Raw genomic sequence first — 9,615 nt, 5'->3', positions numbered from 1 at the left:
GAAAAGGGAAAGAGTAGGAGACTACAATGAGGAGGAAGAGATGAAAGAGGAGGAGGAAGAAGAAAAAAAGATGGAGGAGAAGGAGGAGGTGGTGGAGGAGGAGGAGACAACATGATTTAGGAGCATCATTACAGGAGGATAGGAATGGTGGAATTCTAATAAGCCTTCATTAAGAGCGGAGAAGTAATTTTACAGTTTTATAGTGGAAGTCGAGAAGGGGGGAAGCAAAAGAGGAAGGTGAACTTCAATCATGGGCCTCGTATCTGAGGAGGACCCCTACTGTTTCAGCAAAGTGATATGACTTCAATTAAGTTAACCAGAAACCCGACTGTCACTGTGGCATAAGTGATGAGGATCCAATTTCGTTCATCTCCCAAGGGGGGCTATTCCCCGGCATTGCTACCAGAGAATGAATGGAGCAGAAACTGGGGAAAGAAAACCACTCCCCCACCCCCCAAAAAAAAGAAAAATACAACATAGGACCAAGCATTGAAAGCACAACAAGTGATTCCAGACTAATTCCCCATTTGACGCATCCCTCTGGCTTGGCCAGTCTCTCTCTGACATCAACTAGATTTACATCCTCACAATTAATATTTCGCACAGTCACTCATGCGCTGGTGACGTCTCGTCTGGATTACTGCGATGCTCTTTACATGGGGCTTCCCTTGAGATGCACCCGAGGACTGCAGTTGGTCCAGAACGCGGCCGCGCGGGCAGTGATGGGGAGTACGAGGTACTCCCATGTGACACCTCTCCTGCGCGAGCTGCACTGGCTCCCTGTAGTCTTTCGGGTGCGTTTCAAGGTTTTGATTACTATCTTTAAAGCGCTCCATGGCACAGGACCTAGCTATTTGCGGGATCGTATCCTGCCCCATACATCCCTGCGACCAATTCGCTCTCACAGGGAGGGACTTCTCCGGGTGCCGTCCACCAAGCAATGCCAGAGGGCGGCGCCGAGGGGCAGGGCCTTCTCTGTGATGGGCCCAGCCCTCTGGAATGACCCCCCCCCGACATTAGGACAACAACCGATCTCCGCTCCTTCCGCACGAAACTCAAGACCCACCTGTTCCAACTAGCCGGCCTGGCCTGAATTATAGCTATTCTAATCCCTCTGGATAAAATTTTAAATTAGGTTTGACTTTGGGTGTTTTAATTGTTTTTTAATTGCTTTTTGCTGTTTTTAATTAATTGATTATTTATTTATTATGTGTTGTATAATGCTTTTTGTATATCTCCTCCTTGTTATTTATTTGTTATGTAGTAAATTGTACGCCGCCCCGAGTCCCTTGGTGGAGAGGGTGCGGCATATAAAATGGATTAATAAATAAATAAATAAAATAAATTTAGAAAGTGGCTGAAAACTTGGTTACTCAACCAAGCGCTGGGGAATTACAGATGCCATAATTAGATACGTAGGAGACCTAAGGTGCTATTCCTGTATGCATTGTGTGATTTGGTGAAATTAATTGGAATGTTTACAACTTTATAGATTATTACCGTTACCTATTTTGTCAGTGTGTTATGCGTTTTGACTGTGCCTGGAAGCCGTTGAAGATTTATCTAAACTGATGTGGCATAAAAATACATGTTAACAAATGAACTCCTTTCCATTCATTTAGCCTTTTTTTCTGTCAACTGGCAAGCTACGTACATCGTCTTACTAATAATGGTGGTCGCCGGCAGAGAAATCTGCAAAACCCGACAATTTTTTGTCAAACGGTGAAATGAGCCCGGCCCCGTCACAACACAAATTCTCCTCCTTTTTGTACACGTATAAGTGTGACTTCAGGGTTGTGATGGGGCTAGGCTCATTGTAGCATTTTTCCATCCTGTCTCTTGCTGAGACTTCGAGTTGCACAAAGCTGTTTGTCTCCCGAATCTTCATCAATCTCTGAAGCAACCGATACAGAGATTCTTTATTTAACCATATAAGGTTCTGAGATTTAAGAGAGAGAGAAAAAAGTTCTGAAAAGTTCTGTAATGTTGCAGACTAATCATTTGGCAGCTGTCATTTGGAGTCCTTCTCAGGGGTGGGCTGCTCCAGGTTCGGCTGGGTTCGGCCGATCTCCTAGTGAAGATTCTGCACAGTTCGGCGAACCTCCAAATCCTACTCCTGTCTGGTCTTGCCCATCCCGCCTCCTCCCTCCCACCCTGTCCCGTCACTCCCAGGAGTCTCCATGTGGCCCGTTTTGTATGCCAGGTAAGAGCAGGGTCCACACGGAGGCTCGGGGAGGATGAAAAACGGGCCTCCCGGAGGCTCCGGAAGGCTGGAAATGGGTCCACTTCTGGCCTCCAGGGAGTTTGTGAAGTCCGGGGGAGATCGTTTTCGCTCTCCCAGAGCCTCAAGGAAAGCCTGCGGAGCCTGGGGAGGGAGAAAAGGCCACCCATGGTGCAGGAGGCCAGCTAGGCCACGCCCGCCATGGCCACGCCCACCTAGCAACCGGGGCAGAGAACCCATTGCTAAATTTTTTGAAGCCCATCCCTGGTCCTTCCCCATGTGCACCAACTGGAAAGGAGAAAGGAAGTGGATTATTCCAGGATCTGGACCTTGGGAACAGAACAGCATCTGGCTTTAAAAAAATCTGAGAACACGAGAAAGGGACTACAAGAGCATATCTTTCCAAGTTTTCAAATGTTACTGAACACGGTTAAAAGAAAATCATAGGGCATCCATCTTCCATTTTTAAACCTGATAAAAATCAAATGCTCCGGGGGGGGGGGGAGGGGGGAATGCTCTTCAACAATTCAGGCGGTCTGTTTTCTTGCAGACGTTTCATTACCAATCTAGCTAACATCATCAGGGTTAGTAAGGAATGGAGTTTGCTTTCAATGTATACGTCTGGTTTGGTGGGAGCGGTTTTGGGCGTTCTTTGATTGGCCTGTTTGCTGTTAACTTGTTTGGTAGTTGGTGATTAGCACCAAAATTAATGTCAGATCAGCAATCAAGAAATAAACAATATCCCATTCAAAGAACTGCCGAACAAGCTAAAGTAAGCAGCCATCCAGGACCATTCCCACCAACTAGAATATAAATTGAGAGCATTACCAGAGATCAGAAATATTATTCAGCTGGTTCGGACCGGTTCACCTGAACCGGTAGTGGAAATCGCGGGTGGGTCCGCTCCCCCATCCTGGCTCTATGCCCCCTATTCAGGCATTGTTTTGAGGCCAGGCGCATGTGCAAAAGGCCCGTGCATGAGCAAGGCACATGCATGAAGTGAGCGGGCGCATGCAATGCGAACCGGCGGTAACAAAATGTGAAACCCACTGCTGCTAGAGATCCTTACTAGTCCTGATGATGTTACCTAGTTGGGTCATGAAACGTCTGCAAGAAAACAACCACTAGCACTGATGATGTTACTTAGTTGGGTAATGAAACGTCTGCAAGAACATAACCAGAAGGATTGATGATGTTACTTAGTTGGGTGTTCTGACCCCCCTCCACGCCTGTGAATAAACCAGAACACAGGTTTGGCTGTTTGCCACTGTTAAATTACTGAGATAACGAATCTTTTGGCTGAGGGCCCAGACAACTCACGTTCAATAGAGTAGCTCTCAGTAACCCAGATAATTCAAATGAAGCAACGCAGATAGTCCAAACGAACAGACACGGCTGGAATACACAGCTTTTCTTAACTACTAATCCGAACTGTTGTTTCCTGCAAATGTCCCCTCCCAATGCCTCACCTATAATCTCTCTTGGGAGGGACCAATCCACCACCACCTGTGCTTAATCATCATCTGTGAGTCTCCTTACGGAGTTGCTTCCTCCGTTTCTCAGCCCTTCTCAATCTAGCATCAGGGACAAACTGCCTTTGATCCTCCCCACTGCTCCATGCCTCAGGCGCTTCCTGGTGGCCAACCAGCCTCTCCGGTCCCTGCTCTGAGTCTGAACCCTGCACAGGGTCCTCCACATCGTCCAGGGCAGACTCATATGGTTCCTCGCTATCCGAGTCCATCAGCAGCTCAACTGGATCCTGCTGGGCCACAATAGTTGGGTAATGAAACGTCTGCAAGAACATAACCAGAAGCACTGATGATGTTACCTGGTTGGGTCATGAGACGTCTGCAAGAAAACAACCAGGCTCAGAGAGCACCAAGGACCTCTCGTTTCAACCCTGAGCTACAAATATTCTCCTTTATCTCCAACTATTCTCCCCCTTTATCCTTTTAGCCAGAGAGCAGGGTCCTTGCAAAGACGTTCAGCTCTAGACAATTCTCGTTCACAATATTGTCAGTGTGTGAAGTGAAAATTCTTTTAAAAACTGCCTCGGAATTTCAAGGACTGACAGATTAAAGCACCGAAGGCCAGAAAGAGTAAATGGGTGATGTTCTCCTTGGCAAACCCCCCTCTCTTACCCACTTTCACTTTATTTCAATAAATGAGGCGCCTTCCTTTCATAACCACGTTTGCAAACACAGCAGGGGCCAGTTTACAACCACAACTGAGTCCAACATCTCCATTGTTAAACAACCACGTTTCACGACTTTGTTTTTGGCCACAGTTTTGCCTCACTGATGTCTGACTCTGAAGGCAGCTGATAACTGGGATATGGCTCTGGCCCCCTCTCTGCCTCCGACACAGAGCCCTCATCAGAGCTTTCCCCAGACTCCAGGACTGGCCCATCTTCCTCCCCAACCTCCTCACTGTCCGAATCTGCTGCCAGCTCCACTGGCGGGCCACAACAGCACCTGAAAGCAGGAAAAGGAGCAACGGATAGAAAATAATCAAGGAGAGAAGCAACCTAGAACTAAGGAGACATTTCCTGACAGTGAGAACAATTAATCAGTGGAACGACTTGCCTCCAGAAGTTGTGAATGCTCCAACACTGGAAGTTTTTTTTTTAATCAAAGTTTTATTGGTTTGTATACATATATGGGAAAAAGGTAAGGGGATATACAAAACATTTTGGCAGCTCCCACACTAGTGATAGTAATCCATCCGAAACTCACAATTTTTACAATCTTATAAACAAAATATAAAAGACAAGCAGAAAGCCAAGTCTTATTCTATATTGTCAACCATGTGTTCATTCATTTCCCTTTGTCACTTTCTAGAGTGTCCCAATTGCTATTATTTCAAATACTTTTATTTTTGTGATCTGAGCCTTTTCGATATTGCTACTTCCTCACTATCCCCAGAGGAAGCCTCACCCCCCCCCCTTCTTATCTTGCGCCTTACTGTCCTTCCCACTACCTTCGCTTTGTTCGTCTTCTGTGAGGGGAAAGTATTTTTTTATAAAGGCTTCCGCTTCTTGCACTATATTAATTCTAATCCTGTTTCCCTCCCAGAAAATCAACATTCCCTCTGGCATCAACCATCTAAACCAAATTCCTTTATTGTATAGTTTCTTTGATAAGGTGGAACACTGGAAGTTTTTAAGAAGAGATTGGACCACCATTTGTCTGAAATGGTATAAGCTCTCCGGCTTGAGCAGGGGGTTGGACTAGAAGACCTCCAAGGTCTCTTCCGACACTGTTATTCTGTCCTTTGCACAAAGACATAGTGTGGATCACCTGTTCAAGGAAGGGCAATGCAGCTGAAGTTCTACCCCCATATTTACCTCCTCCCTTCTCCTTTTTTTTTCTTCATTTGCAGCTTTCAGGATGAGCCATTTCATCCGAGGGAGGGACAATGTGTGCAAAAATCAGAGGACGCGAGGTGGCTAATTGGGCCAAATCTCCCCAGGCCTCCCGTGCCGGTTGGCAATAAATATGAATGACTGTGCGGTTCAGTGAATCCTAGAAAGGAGCAACTTTAATTATGCAAGCAAGGTTATGATGCTGCTGGAGTCTCGGAAACGGAGATGGAATGCCAGGAAGAAGCGATTTGGAAGACTGGATGCGGGGGTGGGTGGGGGCAAAGGAACACTAGAAAAAGGAAAGAAGAAGAAAAATACAGGATCGTCAGATTGTTCTTGCAGATTGCTGAAGGACAGACGTTGTGGACTTCTGGGCTTTTGATTTTGTCCATATATACTGTATTTTTCAGAGTATAAGACACACCAAAAAGAGGGAGAGAATCTGGGTGCATCTTTTACACCAAATACAGCATTTTGGGCCTCCCAAAACCTCGCCCCCTTCACCAAAATGGGCGTGCAGAGGTTTTGGGAGGCCTTGCAAAGTGTTCCTGAGGGTTAGGGGGGCAAAAATAAGTGATAAATGGGCCGGTTTTTGCTCATTTTTGCCTCGCCAGCTCCCAGGAGCACTCTACAAGCCTCCTAAAGGCTATGCGTGCCCTGTTTTTCACAAAAAAATGAAGTGTGCAGAGGGTTTGGGAGGTCTGCAGAGTGCAAAAACTTTTTTTTAAATTTACCTCTTCAAAACCTTGGTGCGTCTTATACTCCGAAAAATACGGTATAGATTTGTATGTGTGCTTTGTGTGCGTTTTCTACTTGCATCGTTTATGCGCCACTAGCCTCCTGTACTGTGCATGAGTAAACAATGAAATACCCAAGAGATAGCATGGACATCATCTTCCCTTCTGTGTATTGGGGGCATAAATTTCCCAAGTTGTTGTAGGGTTACTGAAAACTGGCAAGATTCCAGGTAAGCATGGGAATAATGCTTGGTGCTGTGTGTGGTTGTTTTCTTGCAGATTAGGTAGCATCATCAGTGCTACCTAGTTTGGGTAATGAAATGTCTGCAAGAAAACAACCACTAGCACTGATGATGTTACCTAGTTGGGTCATAAAACGTCTGCAAGAAAACAACCACCAGCACTGATGATGTTACTTAGTTGGGTCATGAAACGTCTGCAAGAACAGAACCAAGCTCAAAGAGCACCAAGGACCCCTCGTTTCAACCCCTTAGCTATAAATATTCTCGTTTATTGAGAGTAAGAATGCTGAAATTGGACACAGTCCTTTAAAATCTTGCATAATATCGGTGATCATATCAAGTTCACACCAAGAGAGGAAATTGATTGACTGCCCTCAGTTGTGAATTGCAACAGATAAGAAGGCAAGAGGATCAAGGAGTGTTTATCCTAATGATCTTAAGAGATCAGTTGGGTGCTAAAGTCCATTTATCCATTTGTCAAAATTTCTGTAAATCCCATTTCCGTTTTAATTTACTTGCTTAAGGAAGGATGTCCTTCTTGTACATATGAAAATGAAAAAAATAAAAAACTTTATTAAAAAATCATTTTCAAGGAAAAAACAACAAGAAGAAAGTCAGCTTGCAATTGGGCCAAAGACTAGGAGACTGTGAGTTCTAGTCCCACCTTAGGCATGAAAGACAGCTGGGTGACTTTCGGTCAGTCACTCTCTTTCAATCCGACGTACCTCACACGGTTGTTGTATTGGTGAAAATAGGACAAGGAGGGAATATTAGATATGCCTTGAGTTGTTTATAAAAATAATAACAGTCAGATATAAATAAAATCAATAAAAAAAATTTAAAAAGATACCTCCTGCTCCTTCTCTCTTCTCATGGTCCCTCACCTGGAAAACAACCTTCTCCATATAATTTAATTTAATTTATAGACCGCCCCCTCTCCCCGAAGGGACTTTCATGCCCCGAAGCATGAAAAATCAGTAGATCTAAATGGTCCATGAGAAAGTAACCTTGCTTTGCTCATTATTGAAGAGATGGCTTCCTTCTTTCTTTTGCTCTTCTTCTTTCTTTTGCTCTTCTTGGGAGAGAATGTCCAAGGAATTGTGGTGTCTTATCCCGAGTCTAAGGGACGTGGTAGCTCAGTGGCTAAGACGCTGACTATGTAGTCCGACTCAAAAGGTGTGCACTCTTCTAACCAGACCGATGGGCTCAGAATCCAATGGCAATGTCGATTTTGCTCTACGACTTCATGGAGAGCTAACCCTAACCCTAAGTGGAATTTCGTGAATAGGATTTTTCTATGTATTTTGCCAGGAAATGTACATTAATCCGGCTCAAAAGGTGTGCACCCTCCTAACCATAGAGATGGGCTCCGAATTCAATGGCGGTGCCGATTTTGCTCTACATGTTCATAGAGAGCTAACCTGAATCTAAGTGGAATTTTCACGAATGTGATTTTCCATTGTATTTTGCAAGGAAATGTACATAAGTCCGGCTCAAAAGGTGTGCACCCTCCACGTGACTATGGAGACATCTTCGGACAGCGCTGGCTCTTCAGCTTTGAAATGGAGATGAGCACCGCCCCCTAGAGTCGGGAACGACTAGCACACATGTATGAAGGGAACCTTTACCTTTATCCCAAGGCTTTGTGAAGACAAGCCATCTCTATCAATGCCATCCATCTCATTCCTGAGGTCCCTTTTCTACCTCCAGCCCTCTTTTGACCTAGTTTAAACCTCCTGCATTCCCAAGTCTTGGTGCCGCTGGGAACAGCCAAATAGGAGCCTTCCTCAGCTTCTCATCGCAATACACTTTCATCCATTCTTATGTAAATTGCGACTAATGGGGGGGGGGGCAGCAACGAGGAGAGTAGAAAAGCATCAATGGCGACATTGCTAGGACCCGCTCCCCACCTTCCTCTGGCTCTTTCCTAAAAGGCGGCACATATTCAGCAGCTTCAGAGGCCTAAGCTCATATAGAGAAGATGGGGAAGGTCTCGAGAATTTTAATATACATTTCTTTTCTTGCGGAGGACAATTGTGGCTTTCAGTGGGTTCCTGCACCGCCGAAGACGAATGGGCAATGAATGGGAAGCTTAGAGCAGATTGGCTTGTACGGCAAAGGAGCCTGGGCTCTTACAGGCTGGCAACAAAAGGCGAATTCAAATCCCTTCTGCCTGGCTGACATTTATCACAGGCGGACGAGACCCCTGTGAAGTCGGAGGAACAGAGAGGCGATTCAGAGGCTAGCAGAAAATTGGCTCCTTTTCTCCTCGTCGCATCTTCCCAACACCCCCCCCCTCTGGTTGGGACTTCATTATTTTTTCAGAAAAACGCCGCGGATCGGGAACATGGAACTCTTCCCCATGGTCTAAAACGGTTCCTAGGAACAAGCTCGGGCGAAGAGCCAAACATTCGTGGCTTGCCTGGGAGTTCAAAAGAAGCCACCTCAGTGTTGGCTTGTTTGCATTCTTCTCATCACTTGGCACACCCATCAATGCCAAGATTAACTCTTGGGAACGCTTGCAATCCCCTGGCCAGGATTGGGAGGCTTCTTCTGCAGTGATCTCAAGTCCGCAGCTTCCCTTTGAAATGAGAGGAAGTGTCGCTGCTCGCCTTCAAATGGTTTAACTCTCTAATCTTCAGAATTAGCAGCCAGATTACAGGGGTTTCTATTTCAACACTGATGTTGGAGACTATCGGTTTAGGCATTGACATTGGCCTTGAGTTTTTATTGGGCCAAGGGTGAAGTCCAGCAGGTTCTGGAGAACCGGTAGCGGGAATTTTGAGTAGTTCAGAGAACCGGCAAATGCCACCTCTGGCTGGCCCCAGAGTGGGGTGGGAATGGAGATTTTGCAGTATCCTTCCCCTGGCACACCCACCAAGCCACACCGTGCCCACCAAGTCATGCCCACAGAACTGGTAGTAAAAAAATATATGAATTTCACCATTGCCTTGGGTCATATCAAAGTGCAAAGTTCCAGCAACAAATTATTACTAAAATTTGATAAAAGCAATATAAAATGGAATTTGATAAAATACATTTGAAAATGGA

The 9,615-nt window shown here is 45.5% G+C and overlaps 1 protein-coding gene across 24 annotated transcripts in view; it reads right to left on the bottom strand.

Moving 5' to 3' along the window:
* Positions 1–9,615, bottom strand: part of CELF2 (CUGBP Elav-like family member 2) — an 834,627-nt gene that overhangs the window by 427,261 nt on the left and 397,751 nt on the right. The gene's annotated exons all lie outside the window — the stretch shown is intronic.

Source organism: Natrix helvetica (assembly GCF_964273705.1).
Source record: "Natrix helvetica genome assembly, chromosome: 6".
NCBI lineage: Eukaryota > Metazoa > Chordata > Lepidosauria > Squamata > Natricidae > Natrix > Natrix helvetica.
This window is presented reverse-complemented; position numbering and strand designations above follow the sequence as displayed.